This window comes from Suricata suricatta, chromosome 16 (genome assembly GCF_006229205.1).
Source record: "Suricata suricatta isolate VVHF042 chromosome 16, meerkat_22Aug2017_6uvM2_HiC, whole genome shotgun sequence".
Taxonomy (NCBI): Eukaryota; Metazoa; Chordata; class Mammalia; order Carnivora; family Herpestidae; genus Suricata; species Suricata suricatta.
Genome location: NC_043715.1, coordinates 40,464,838 through 40,480,178, shown reverse-complemented (window position 1 = coordinate 40,480,178; position 15,341 = coordinate 40,464,838). Strand labels below are relative to the sequence as shown.

Sequence of the window (15,341 nt, the reverse complement as noted above, 5' to 3'; positions counted from 1 at the left end):
AATACTAGTAGTTAGATAGCATTTTATTTTATGGTTCCATTATTTTTCTTTCTTTTTAATTTTAATTAAAGAATTTTTTAAGTTCATTTATTTTTGAGAGAGAGAGAGAGAGACAGAGAGACAGCGTGAGTGGAGGAGGGACTCCCTCCTTAAGAGAGAGGGAGACAGAATCCAAAGCAGGTTTCAGGCTCCAGGCGCTCAGCTGTCAGCACAGAGCCTGATGTGGGGCTTGAACTCACAAACCATGAGATCATCATCTGAGCCATAGTCAGATGCGTAACTGACTGAGCCGCCCATGCGCCCCTGATTCCATTATTTTTCTAGCCAGTTTACAATTTTCAGATAAGTGGTTTAAATTATTTCTATTATATGTAGGGCACAATGAATATCTTTGTACACAAAGTTTTGCACACATCTCTGTATTTCCTAAGAATGGTTTTCTTGCAGGTAGAATTGTGAGCTTAAAAGATTTGTGTTTTTTGGGGCTCCTGGGTGGCTCAGTCAGTTAAGCGTCTGGCTTCAGTTCAGGTCATGATCTCACAGTTCGTGGGTTCGAGCCCTACGCCGGGCTCTGTGCTGACAGCTAGCTCAGAGCCTGGAGCCTGCTTCACATTCTGTGTTTCCTTCTCTCTCTCTCTGACCCTCCCCTATTCCCACTGTCTCTCTCTGTCTCTCAAAAATAAATAAAGAACATAAAAAAATTTATAAAAAAAAGATTTGTATTTTTTTAATGTTTATTTATTTTGAGAGTGAGAGTGATTGGGGGAGGTGGAGAGCGAGAGAGGGAGACACAGAATCTGAAGTAGGCTCCAGGCTCTGAGCTGTTAGCACAGAGCCTGATGTGGGGCTCAAACTCATGAACCGTGAGATCATGACCTGAGCCCAAGTTGGACGCTTCACCAACTCTTATCACCCAGGTGCCTCGATAGGCACACTTTTAAAACATTTGAGACACATTGTAAACTTCCCTCTCTCTGACCAAAAATGCAGATGTGTGGCAGATTCTCCCATTCATCCTATTCTACCAGTGTTTTATATCAGGAGTTTCAGCATTCTTGCTCGTAGTATAATCATTTAATAAGAATTATATTCCTGCAAACCAGTGTTCTGTCTTCACAACCAGTGGCTTTTAGGAGAGACACAGGCCACTGCAGACACCAGCCTGTGGTGTGCTGGGTGAAAGCAGGAGGCTCAGCTCAGCCTGGAGACAGGAGTCTTCTTTGTGTGTAGGCACAAGCTCATGGTCAGTGGGCTACCCCTGGGACAGGCTGCTGTGGTGGTCCGCAGTATTTGGTGGTATCAGACTTATCTGGAAGGTTTATTAAAAGGTACATTTCTGGATTCAATTCCAGGCCTAAAGATCAGAATCCCTGGTGGACCATCCCAGGCATTTTGTTTTAAGTAGTCCCGTCAAAGGTGTAAACTGAGGCGGCCCTGGGGGCGCACTTGGAGGGGCGCCGGTTTTGGCTTTAAGCCACTGTAAGAGATTATTCTTTGGAACAATCCATGATAACTGAACAGGGCGGGGAACAAGGCCTTAACTTTTACCATGAGAAAGCATGCTTTCCCAAAATAGAAACGTTTTCTTGGCACCATAAACGCTCTTGTTACTTCCACCCTTTCATGTCTCCTACGGCATCTCTTGCTCTGATGAACATTTTGTAAGATGCCCGTGCCTCACGTATGTGACTTCACGGGATCCTCACAGCAGCCCTTCCTGGGAAGTGGCGCGGGTATCAGGAGCCATTGCATTTATAAATCCAGGAAATAGGCTTAGTTAAGTTAAGAAGATAAGTAATAGTGATAATAATTACATGCCTTGAGTCTCTGTTGTGTCCGAGCACCGCTGCAGAGTGGAAATTCATAGTATTAGGTCAAGAGACTGACCTGAGTGAGATCTTCACTCTAGTTGATCAAGCCCTTGCTCCTTGGTGTGTGTGTATGAAGTGAGGGATGGGACCCAAGTTCTGAGGTCTTGGTTCTTGGTCTAAGCAGTTTCTGTCTGAAGTGTATTTACTCACAATCTTAGTGTGTATATGGGGCACCTGGATGGCCCAGTTGATCAAGTGTCTGACTCTTGGTTTCAGCTCAGGTCATGATCTTGTGGTTTGTGAGTTCGAGCCCCACATCAGGCTCTATGCTGACAGCATGGAGCCTGCTTAGGATTTGCTCTCTCATCCTCTCTCTGCACCTCTCTGCACCTCCCTGCTCTCTCTTTCAAAATAAATAAACAAACCTTAAAAAAAAACATGATCTAGGGGAGACTGGGTGGCTCAGTCAGTTAAGTATCTGACTTCGGCTCAGGTCACGATCTTGCAGTTTTTGAATTTGAGCGCCATGTTGGGCTCTGTGCCGACAGCTCAGAATCTGGAGCCTGTTTCAAATTCTGTGTTTCCCTCTCTCTCTGTGCTCCTCTCTCTCTCTCTCTCACTCATTCAATAAACATTAAAAAAAAATCCCCACAATCCTAGAGCCCTTCCTTGGCTCTTGAGTGTTTTGGTCCCCAACCCCCAACACCAACTAGGGTGGAGAAAATCCGCTGAGAAGCATCATGTTTATGGGAGCTATTCATACATCCTGTGTGAATGGGCTGTAGAAACAGGGCTGGTGTGGAGGAAGTGAACCTGCATGATTGATACTGAAAGCTGTATTGTCTGCTCTGGAGCTTCCAGGCTGCCGTACAGTTGTTTATGTGAACATGATGCATTTTAAGGTGTAATATTTAAAACATATTTGGGGAGTGAGGGACACAGATCAAGGGAGACTACTGAATACTGAAAACGAACCATGGACTGAATGGGGAGGGGGAGGGAGGGAGGGGGTGATGCTCATGGTGGCGGGGGGCACTTGTGGGGAGAAGCCCTGGGTGTTATATGGAAACCAATTTGACAATAAACTATTAAAAAAACATATTTGGAATGAAATCATAGTTCTGCTCTTAACATCCTTTACTGAGAAGTTGGGTCATGGTTTCATTCATACAGATTCTTAGGTTCAGACTCCTTACCAGAGTCTAGCTCCTTAAAGTAATGGGTTTGATGTGTACAGGGATAATTTCAGAATAAGCAGCTCTGAAGCTGTGCAGTGGAGAGCGGAGACGGTGGGGAGTACAGTGTAGTTGTCTTCTGTGAGGAGTGTTCATCACTTCCATTAGCTCATGGTAATGATTAAATATAAATCCATAAGAACCCTTTCCATCGGATAGTGTACTGAGAGCAGCAGGTCCTTAAAACAATTTCTTTGGATTCGGTGCTGAGGGAAGAAGGCAATGGATTTCACCTAGATGACCCTCTAACGACCTCTCCTTTTCCTGAAACCTCATATCCCTTCTCTCCCATTCTGACTCCCAACAATCAGAGGGAACCTGGGGACTTCCTATCACCATGTCTGCCCGGTGACCGTGTCCCTCTGTGTGAGCTTTGCCTTCTCTCCTGTGACGTTGGCTACCGTCTCCCTTTGCCTTCTCATGCATCTGGCTCTGGCAGTTTTACCCTGTTTGGTATCATGAAGTTTTCCCTATCTACTGGGTCGTTCCCATCAACATGTACATTTGCTGTAATATCACCCATTGTAAGATTGAAAAATAACTTCCTTACCCTACATCCTTCCCTAGTGGTGACTTATTTCTCTTTTCCCTTTATAGCAAAACTCCTTGAAAGAACTGTCATATTCTTTATTGAATGCATACAGGCTTTCAGGCCTAGCTCCTTTCCACTGAAGGTCGCCAGTGACCCTGTGTTGTTAAATCCAGTGGTCGTTTCTAAGAAGAAAGTGAAATCAGAAAAAGCTGAGGAAGGATATAATTAGCTAATTCAGGAAACCAAAATCTCTAAATTAAAATGACCCATCTCAGTACTCATCTCAATGAATAATTAAAAAATAAAGACTCACACAAAGTTATGAAAGTTTAGACTTCTGGAGATAAAGAGATGATTATAATAGGTTATAGAGAGGAAAAAATAACACACAAAAATATTAAGCATCAGAATGATTTCTTATCGATACTGCGAAGTAAAAGAGGCAATGCCTTCAGATTGTTTTAGTATTAAAATATTGGCATGAAAACAAAAGGATCATTATTTACAGATACTGTGATTGTTTTTCTTAAAAAATCCATGATAACTGAAAAATACAACTGTCAGAACTAGCAAGATGTCTGGACACAATATCCAACATGAAAAATCAGTAGGAATTTTATGCCTGTCAACCTCTCAGACTCATCAGGTTTTAACCAAACTCATCATCCCCCCAAAGGAGGTACTCTGGATAGTCCCGTTTCAGCTTCTCACATTCAGAACTTGAATGCAGCTGTAAAATCAATTTTCTGTGTGATATGAGGTAGGGATAAACTTTTCATTATTTTCCAGGAAGGTGATGGGTGATCCCAACAGCAGTTATTAAAGAGTCCCAATTCTGTGGGACTTGATTGGCTGAGCCAAGGGGGCAGTCAGAAAGCAGCTGTGGAGTCCAGGAGACTTGCACTGTCTTTGGCTTTGGTTTCAGCCCAGTGCTCAGAGCCGAAGTACTCAGATCTTGTTCTGCTCCACTCTGAGGGCATCATACCCTCTCTTGACCTGTTGCTGCCTCTGGAGCCCATCTGAAGGGCACTGCTGGGATGGAGGGTCTGAGTCTGGGGGCCGTGGGGTTGTCCCCTGGGTCACCTCCAGTGGGTGCTTAGCCCAAGACTGGCGCTCTGACCTCCACGAGGAGCACGTTGCTCTGCTATGGGAAAGAGTGGGAGAAGATGAAAACAAATGGGGATAAAAAGCAACAGTGAATGGAATCCCCTGGTGTAAAAATCCATTGCTTCTGCTCAGATTGCTGGTACTGTGTGCAATGACGGAAAGCCGTCAGTCTGTCTCGTGCAGATGGGAAAGAGTTGTGAAGCAAAGGTGGTCGGGGAAAACAGGAAGAGTCGCTGGGTATTTTATCAGCCCGCAAGGACTGAAGTTCGGATCCAAAAGTTCACTTGCTAATTATCCTCACATAAATCGAGAGATTTCTCTTATGCTGGAAGATTTTGATTTTACTGTACTCTCTAATAGGGGCATCAAGTCTAGGTATAAAGACTGCAGCACAGCACCTTTCACATCCCAAATGCAAAATGAAAGTATCAATTCAAACCAGAACCTCAGGACATGGAACTAGTGGAAAAAAAAGATGTATTTGCTCTGCCAAGTGGTAGTTTGGAAGGGCAAAGTAGCATAGGACTATCTAACTTTATTTTTTTAATGTTTAGTCATTTTTGAGAGAGAGAGAGAGAGAGAGACAGAGCATGAGCAAGGGAGGAGCAGAGAGGGAGGGAGACACAGAATCAGAAGCAGGCTCTGGGCTCTGAGCCATCAGCACAGAGCCCCACGCAGAGCTTGAACTCACAGATGGCGAGATCATGACCTGAGATGAAGTTGGATGCCTAACTGACTGAGCCACCTAGGCGCCCTAGGACTATCTAACTTTAAAGAGGATGAGGGTGTTAATGATGCTGACTCCAGAAAGGTAGGAAAGTCCAAAGGAAAGGTGACTATTTTGAAAGAAATTCAAATTAAGGAAACAAACAGGGTGCCAGAAGGGGCTTCTAGATTCTGCTCACAGTAATAGGAAAAGAGAATCTGAGTAAAATAAGGCAGATGCTGAAAGTGACCCCATTGTCAGCTTGATAAAACTTTCCCCATCTTTGAATCTGGACTGAGTAACAAGACACTCAATGTAACTGATGAAGAACAGAGACTTGTAAAAGAAAAATCACTGAGTTCAGGATCACATTTTTGTTTTGAACAAATAACTCCTGGCATCATAAACAAATTCTGTTCAGCCAAAGAAGCAGAACACAACGAGAAGTGTGAAGAAATCTTTTTAGAAGCCAAGGAAATTAAAACAAAAGCAGAAGTCAGGGAAAGGAAGGAACATTTGCATACTGACATTTTAAAATGTGGCTCTGAAAGGGACAACTACTCACAAAACCGAGAAAGACTATTTCTGTGAAAATATGTCAAGAAGATACCATTCCACAGACACAAATAGAAAAGAGGAGGGGCGCCTGGGTGGCTCAGCTGGTTAAGCATCTGACTCTTGATTTCAGCTCAGGTCATAGTCTCAAGGTTTGTGAGTTTAAGCACCGAACTGAGTTCTGTGCTGACAGTGTGGAGCCTGCTTGGGATTCTCTTTCTCTCTCTCTGCCCCTCCCCTATTTGTGCACACTAATGCTCTCTCTCACTCTTTCTCAAAAATAAAATAGTGTTTAAAATAAAGAAAAAAGGAAAACAAGCCTATATTTTTCCAGCAAATATTACAAAGAAGCTCTTAGGCCCTCAAGATGCAAAACCTTAAAGAAGTGGACACCTCGGTCACCTTTTAATCTTGTCCAAGAAATACTTTTCCATGGAGCTTCCTTATTGCTGCTATATTTCTCAATCAGACCTCAGGCAAAGTGGCAACACCTGTATTTCGGAAGTTTCTGGAGAAATACCCTTCAGCTGAGGTAACTGCAGACTAAAGAGATGTGTCAGAACTTCTTTGATGTTTATTTTTGAGAGACAGAACATGAATGGGGGAAGGGGAGAGAGAGAGGGAAACACTGAATCCCAAACAGGCTTCAGGCTCTGAGCTGTCAGCACAGAACCCCACGTGGAGCTTGAGCCCAGAAACGGCGAGATCATGACCTAGGCCGAAGTTGGATGCTCAACCCACGGAGCTGCCCAGGTGCCCCATGGTCTGTCAGAGCCTCTTCACCTCTACAATCTTTGAGCATAAGCCATTATCAAGTTCTCATAACTATCTGGCCAAGCAGTGGAGGTAGCTAATTGAGCTTCATGGGATTAACAAATATGGCAATGACTCTTACTGAATTTTTTGCATCAATGAATTGAAGCAGGCGCATCATGAAGACCATAAGCTAAATACATATCATGACTGACTTTGGGAAAATCATGAAAAATTAAGGCCATCTTAAAATTCTTCAAAGTTTTCAAAGCCCATCTCTTCTATGGTGCTCTGTGTTTGAATCTCAAGAATTCCATTAAGCACAACTGACTGCCTTTATAGGCATATAGATTTAATCAGTCCAACTAGAAACATAATGTAGGTTTTCTTTTCTCTGTGTTTCAGATTATTATTTAAATTGTAGTTAGTTAACATAGTGTAATATTGGTTTCAGGAATAGAATTTAGTGATTCATTACTTACATATAATACCCAGTGCTCATCACAAGTGCCCTCCTTAATATCCATTACCTATTTACCCCCCCCCGCCCACTTCCCCTCTCTCTCTCTCCCTCTGTACACACACACACACGCACACACACACACACACACACACCACATCTTCTTTATCCATTCATCAGTCAGTAGACATTTGGGACATTTGCATAATTTGGCTATTGTTGATAGTGCTGCAATAACATGGGAGTGCATGTACCCCTTCGGATCAGTAGTTTTGTATCGTTTGAGTAAATACCTATTAGTGCAATTGCTGGGACATAGGGTAGTTCTATTTTTAACTTAAAAAATATTTACTTATTTATTTATTTTGAGAGAGAGAGGGAGAGAGAGCAGGAGTGCACGAGCAGGAGGGGGCAGAGAGAGAGGGAGAGAGAGCAGGAGTGCACGAGCAGGAGGGGGCAGAGAGAGAGGGAGAGAGAGCAGGAGTGCATGAGCAGGAGGGGGCAGAGAGAGAGGGAGAGAGAGAATCCCAGGCAGGCTCCTCACTCTCAGCACAGAGCCCCACGTGGTGCTTGATCTCATGAACTGTGAGATCGTGACCTGAGCCAAAATCAAGAGTTGGATGCTTAGCTGACGGAGCCCCCCAGGCACCCCTATTTTTAACCTTTTGAGGAACCTCCATACTGTTTTCCAGAGTGGATGCACCAGTTTGCATTCCCAACAAAAGTGTAAGAGGGTTCCCATGTCTCCACATCCCCTCCAACATCTGTTGCTTCCTGGGTTGTTTTAGCCATTCTGACTGGTGTGAGGTGGTATCTCATTGTGGTTTTGGTTTGTATTTCCCTGATGATGAGGGATGTAGGTTTTCTTAATGTGTGAAACATTGGTAGATCTTTGTAACTGAGTGCGCATGTACATATTTTGAGTTAAGAAAATGTTATTTGACAATCCCCAAACTGTAAATGAATGTCCCAATAGTGAAATGTGATTTGAAGTTGAAAAAAAAGAAGAGCTTCTGTTCCCCACTGATGTTTATTAACGCCCCTTCTATCATTTGTCAAATCCACAAATATCTTTAAGACTGTGTTCTTCATATGCATTTAAATGTTTTTTTTGTGTGTATTCCACTGGTCGTCTGTTGGTCACAATGTCTTAATTATTATAGTTTGACTATAAATCTTTGATATCTGGATGTTCTTGTTCTTTTTCAATAATTTTTTAGCTATTCTTGGCCTTTGCTGTTCCATATAAATTTTAGGATCAGCTTATCAAGTTCCATGAAAATCCCTTTTGGGATTTTGATTTACAGTTGCATTGCATTTATATATTAGATTGAAAAATAGGCTTATTTTCGCTATGGAATTATGTATTCCATTCCGTGAATGTGGCATATATTTTCCAGTTTTCTTTAATGTCTTTCAATGACATCTTATACTTTTCTCCATAGAAGGCATGCATATATTTTGTAAGATGAATTTGTTTATTTATAATTTTATTGTTATTATAAAGTGATATTCTTAAGAGAAAATGTCTGATTATCATAGTCATATAGGGATGAAATGACTTTTTGTATATTTATTTTATATATAGCACAACTTTACTGAATTCTTATTATAATAATTTATTAGTAGATTTTCTTGGGTTTACTATCTAGACAATTTTATCACATTATTAATGATAATTTTGATTATTCTCTCCCATTTTTTATTCCTCTTATTTATCTTACACATTTTACTCTGCTAATATCTCTGGTACGATGTGGAACAGAAATGAGGATGCATGTATCTTTGTTGCTGATTTTTAAGGGAATTCTGATATTTCAATTCTAGGATTACATTTGCTGTAAGATATTGGTAGATTTATTTTCTATTCCCAACTTGCTAAAGAGTTTTTGTTGTGAAAGGATTTTGAATTTTACCAAATGCTTGTGTGTGTGCATGTGCCTCTGCGCCTGCGGTGTTTGGAAGAATGGTGCTTTTCATCCTTCAGTTTGTTATGTGGTGAATTACATGACTCCAGTTAATTTTTATTTTAAGAAATAAATTCTTGGATTTGGCTGGCTGGTATTTTGTGAGATTGGCCCATAATTTTTCTTATTGTTTTCTCTTAGGTTGGTATCGAAATTATGTTAGTTTCATAAAATGGGCTGAGTGACGTTCTCTCTTGCTCTTTTTGTTGCTGTTTATTTTATTTATTTATTTAGACAAAAAATAAGCTTTATAAAATTAGAATAATCAGTTCCTTGATTGGATGAATTTACCTTCAAAACATTTGGACATTTTTTTCCTTTGTGAAATTAGTTTTAATGACTCATGAGATTTTCTTAATCACTTTAGAACTATATGAATTTTCTTTTTCTAGGTAAGTCTAATTTCCCTGTGAAATCATCTATTTTAGGTAATGTCCAGATATATTGCATTAAATCATAGAGAGTAACTTCTTCCAATTAAAAAAAAATTTATTTTTGAGAGACAGACAGAGAGCGAGCAGGGAAGGAGCAGAGAAAGATTGGGGGACACAGAATCTGAAGCAGGCTCCAGGCTCTGAGCTGTCAGCACAGAACCCAGTGCACAGGGCTCAAACTCAAAAACCACGAGATCATGACCTGAGCCGAAGTGGGAAGCTTAACTGACTGAGCCATTGAGTTGCCCCTCCAAATTTTAAAATCTCTCATTTTTTCCCCTAATATTATTTATGCCTATTTGTTTTTTGGGTTGATTTTCAGAGGTTTATCCATTTTATTAGCGTTTGCTTTTATCTACTTTATTGTAGTTTTTTTTTCTATTTTATTGTTATATATACTATTATTGTCATTTTTAGGCATGATAATGGCTAAATTTATTCATATGAGTGAAAAGATATAAATTCTGAAATTGCTTTAAAATAACCTAATGTGGGATTTAAATAAACATTAAAAAAGAGAATATGAGAATAAATTTTTTAAAGCAAAAGAAATAAATGTATATTTTAATTTTTTATTATGGAAATTTTCAAACATACATGAAAGCAGAGAGAATTATGTTGTGAATTTTTGTCACGTGACACTCAGGTTCAACCATTATTATCAAATGACCAATTTTGCTTCATCTAAATCCTCCTAGCATTCCCCTGACGGCTATATACACATTGGGTTATTTAAATTTTTAAAAATTAATTTTAATTTTTGAGAATGGGGGAGAGGAGCAGGGAGAAAGGGAAACAGAGGATCTGAAGCAGGCTCGGTGCTGACAGAAAGTCCCATGTGGGGCTAGAACTCACGAACCATGAGGTCCTGACCAGAGCTGAAGTCGGACACTTGAATGACTGAGCCACCCAGGCACCCCTCATGTTCTTCTTCTAATTTATGTTAGGAAGTTAGTTGATGAATTTTTTACTTTTTTTTCCATTTCATACTATAAGTATTTAAGGCAACACATTTTCTCTAAGTATAACTTATCTGCATCCTGGAGGTTTTTAAAAGGGAGATATCGTTTGTGTGCAGTGAAAAGCACAGATCCTGAATTTGGGTCAGTTTTAACAAATTCTTATATTCTTGTAACTTACACACCTATCAAGTTATAGAACATTTCCATCAACCCAGAAATTTCTTTCATGTTCCTTCCTGGTCAATCCTCATGAGAACCAACTACTCTTCTGGATTTGGTCACTATTCTCCAGGATTTTGCCACCATTGGTGACTTTTACCTGTTATTGAAATTTGTATAAATGGAATCATAGAGTTTGTACTCTGTTATCTCTGGCCCCTTCTCATTCAGCATAATACTTTTTAAATTCCTTGTATTGTGTGTGTCAGTAGTTCATTCCTTCGTACTGTTAACAGTATTCTTTTAGGGGCGCCTGGGTGGCTCAGTTGGTTAGGCGTCCGACTTCGGCTCAGGTTTGTGGGTTCAAGCCCTGTGTCAGGCTCTGTGCTGACAGCTCAGAGCCTGGAGCCGGTTTCAGATTCTGTGTCTCCCTCTCTCTGCCCCTCCCCCATGCATGCTCTGTTTCTGTCTCAATAATAAATAAACATAAAAATAAAAAAATAGCATTCTTTTAGATGAATTAAACCACAACTGATTTATTCATTCTCCTATTGAGGAGTATCTGGGTTGTTTCCACATTTTGGCCATTATGAGCGCAGGTGTTATTTATCGGCTTATACTAGTTTCCATGCGGCCATGTTTCTATTTCTCATTTCTCTTGGATAAATATCTAGGAGTGGAATTATTGAGTCATTGGGTATGTGAATGTTTAACTTTAGAAAGTTCACTGTCAGAGACCACTGAACAGTTTTCCAAAGTGATGTTTGCATTTTATACTCTTTCTAGAAATCTTTAGAGTTCTGGTTGTCCCATTATCCTTTCTGACATTTAAAAATTTTAGCTGTTCTTTTTTTTTAAACATTTAAAGATGTTTATTTATATTTGAGAGAGAGAAAGAGAGAGAGAGAGCATGAGAGGCAGACGGGCAGAGAGAGAGAGACACACACAGAATCCGAAGCAGGCTCTAGGCTCTGAGCTGTCAGCACAGAGCCTGACAATGGGCTCGACCCCACAAACCATGAGATCAGGAGCTGAAGTCAGATGCTTAATTGACCGAGTCACCCAGGCACCCCTAAAAATTTTAGCCATTCTAATGGAAGGTGTAGTGATATCTCACTGTGGTTTTGAGTTGCCTTCCTAAATGAATAATACTGTTAAGCACCTTCTCATGTGCTCACTGGCTATTTGTATCTTCTTTTGTAAAACTATGTTTCTAGGAGGTCACAAAGAGGACATGACCTCCAGTTGACCCTTTAGCTGGTGGTGGGGCAATTGGAGGCTCCTCATTCCCTCTCTGTCCCTGGTATGTACATCGCTCACCATTCCACAACTGGTGCCTTTCAAGGATGCAGCCTTGAGAGAGTAAGGTGCTGAGATTAGCTCGCTGGTTTACGTTACTGAACCCTATTAAGGCCTCTACATGAACCTTTAAGATTCTGGCCGGCGGGTGCGGGTGTCTACGGGTCCCGCAGTCCCACAAGACAAGCCTTGGAAGGCAATTCCCTTGCTTATTCAACCTGCCGCACCCCAATCTGGAGTGGCTTCCTTTTCTCTTCCGTCTCTTCCTGCCCTCTGTGTATTGGGGCCCGTTTGCAAACGCACATTTTTTCACTTGGGTTGTTTGTCTTCTTAATCTCAATATGGAGGAGCCCTTTCATGTATCTTCTGGGCACTAGTCCTTTGTTGGATACATGTGTTATGAATTTTTCTTCTGGTCTGTGGCTTGCTTTTTCTTTCTTTTAATTTGCCTTTTGGAGAGAAGTTATTCATTTTGATGATACCCAGTTTACCAAAAATTTTATTTTATATGTAGTGTTTTTGGTGTCCTTTTAAGAAATCTTTGCATACACCACGTTTGCCAAGATGGTCTCCTGTTGCTCCTAGAAGCTTTATAGTTACCACGTTTTCATTTTGTTCTAGAACTGGCCTATTTTATCTGAAAATGCCTTTATATCAACTTCATACTTTAGAGATATTCTCTCTGGATATTGAATTCTGGCTTGGCAGACTTTTTCCTCTTTTATCCTTTAAAGGCATTTTCTCCCCAGTCTTTTGACTCTAGTTTCTGATGAGAAGGAAGTGGCAACTTGAATTATTGTTCCACTTTTTCTCTGGCTGTTTTCAAGATTTTTCCTTTTATTACTAGTTTCACCAGTTTGATTAGGATATGTGTGGGTCTTTTTGTGTTTGGTGGTTTTAATTTTTATATTTATTCTACTTGTGTTTTGCTGAACTTCTTAAATATGTGAATTTATCTTTTTTTTAAAAATGTGTATTTATTTTTGAGAGAGAGAGAGCGCGAGAGGAAAGGCGCAGAGAGAGAGAGAGGGACACAGAATCCAAAGCCGGTTTCAGGCTCCGAGCTGTCCGCACAGAGCCAGCGCAGGGCTTGAACCCACGAACTGTGAGATCATGACCTGCGCTGAAGTCGGACGCTTAACCGACTGAGCCACCCAGGGGCCCCTCTTTTTTTTTTTTAAGCCAAATTTGGGAAAGTCTCAGCCATTGTTTCTTCAACAATTTATTTTGGCCTTTTCTTTCTCCTTTGCCTCTTGTACTGTAATCACACCTATGCCAGACATTGTTTAATTGTTCCACAGGCCAAGGCCTCACACATATGCCTCAGTGTAGGCAGTGTCCGGTGATTCTCCTGTCTTGTGTCCAATTTTTCTTACACATACTTGGTAAAGGCCCATGGAGTACATTGGTCATAGGTACAGACTCTGTGTATGGGCGCTGTTAGGGAGTCTCACCTAGCGTGCTAACCTTAAGAAAACATTTTTAATGTTTATTTATTTTTAAGAGAGAGAGAGAGAAAGAGTGAGCGCCAGGGGGGGAGGGGCAGAGAGAAGGGGACAGAGGATCCAAAGTGGGCTCTGCACTGACAGAAGAGCGCCTGATGTGGGGCTCAAACTCATGAACCACGAGATCATCACTTGAGCTGAAGTCAGAAGTTCAACTGACTGAGCTGCCCAGGCACCCACTATCATGCTAACCTTTGCTTAATCTCTAGAAATTTATTAAAAGTTCAGTGCTTTTCTAATCCATCTGTGGCAGCCTTCTCTGCTGTACCCAGGATGAAGGAAGCTGCAGTTGTCTGGTTTTGGATTTCATTTCATGAGGTTTCATTGCATCCTCAGCTCTGTGATGTACCTGAGAAAACGGATTTTGTGGTTAACCAACTTCACCTTGTGGCTAGAGCTGGAGCAGCATTCTGTTGCAACTTTCTTTTTTTAAAAATTAAAAAAAATTTTTTTACTTATTTTTGAGAGAGAAAGAGAGAGACAGAGCATGAGCAGGGAAGGGCAGAGAGAGACGGAGACACAGAATCTGAAGCAGCTCCAGGCCCTGAGCTGTCAGCACAGAGCCAGACGAGGGGCTAAAACCCATGACTGCGAGATCATGACTTGAGCTGAAGTCAGGTACTTAACCACTGAGCCACCCAGTCGCCCCTGTCTCAACTCTCTATATCCTAAGGGGAAATAGAAGTATCCCACTGGTTTTGACATGCTAGATTGAAATTAAAAGGTTTTTTTCCCATTCTACATATTTTCTAGTTTTCTGTGATGATGTTCTTCCTCTGACTTTTGTGTATTTTCAGTATTTAAAAATTTCAAAATATACAGATATTTAAAAATTAATTATTTTTACTATTGATTCCTAATTTAATCACATATTGATGAGATTGGTGCAGGTGTGCTTTGGAGTGTTTAATATTTGTTATGATTAGCCTTACAGCTTTGACTGGTCAGGTTTTTAAAAAAAGTTTTATTTATCTAAGTAATCTCTACACCCAACCAGGGGTTCGAACTCATGATGCCGAGATCAAGAGTCTCATGCTCTTCTGACTGAGCCAGGCAGGTGTCCCTGAATAGTCAGTTTAAAAAATTTTTTAATGTTTATTTATTATTGAGACAGAAACAGAGATTGAGTGGGGAATAGGCAGAGAGAGAGAGGGGAAGACAGAATCTGAAGCAGGCTCCAGGCTCTGAGCTGTCAGCACAGAGCCTGACGCAGGGTTTGAACCCACAGACTGAGATCACAGCCTCAGCTGAAGTTGGACGCTTAACCGTCTGAGCCACCCAGGTGCCCCCTGCATGGCCAGTTTTTACGAGTGCTGCATGTGAATGAAAACAGCATGCATTCTTACTCGTTTGTTCATTGGGTCAAGCTCTTGTTCAAATGATTCTTTCTAAATCTTTATTAATTTGTGCCCCCTGGGTTATAAGTTTGCTGAGGGACGCATGTTAAAATCACCTACTATGATCGTGGACTTGCCAATTCCTTCTTGTAATTCTTTAATTTTTGCTTTATCCATTGTAAGCCGCAGGGTTACGTACCTTCTGTACCTTTCATGATTGTGTGGTGACCCCCTTTAATCGCATAGGGTGTTTATTTGCCTTCAAGGCTTCAACTTCGGTTTATGCTCCTCACTCTTGTCTCCTCTGAATCTCTGGGATGCAGGAACTTCCATTTTTTTTTCTATTGAACTCCATTACAGGTTACACTCCCCCTTTCTGTTTTGTCTAGCATGTCAGTGTGTGCACGGGTGTGAGTGTGCGTGTGTGTGTGTGTGTGTGAATGCACGTGTGCTGTCGTCACCGAGGCTTGGTGCTCTCTGGCACCTCCAGTCCATCAGGGCCTCTCTGGTCGCCTTCAT

At 41.1% G+C, this 15,341-nt stretch overlaps 1 protein-coding gene and 1 pseudogene across 1 annotated transcript in view; both read left to right on the top strand.

The window, feature by feature from the left end:
- The window catches only part of LOC115280323, a 214,548-nt gene that overhangs the window by 16,642 nt on the left and 182,565 nt on the right, over positions 1-15,341 (top strand). The gene's annotated exons all lie outside the window — the stretch shown is intronic.
- Positions 1,667-6,949, top strand: LOC115279751 (annotated as a pseudogene).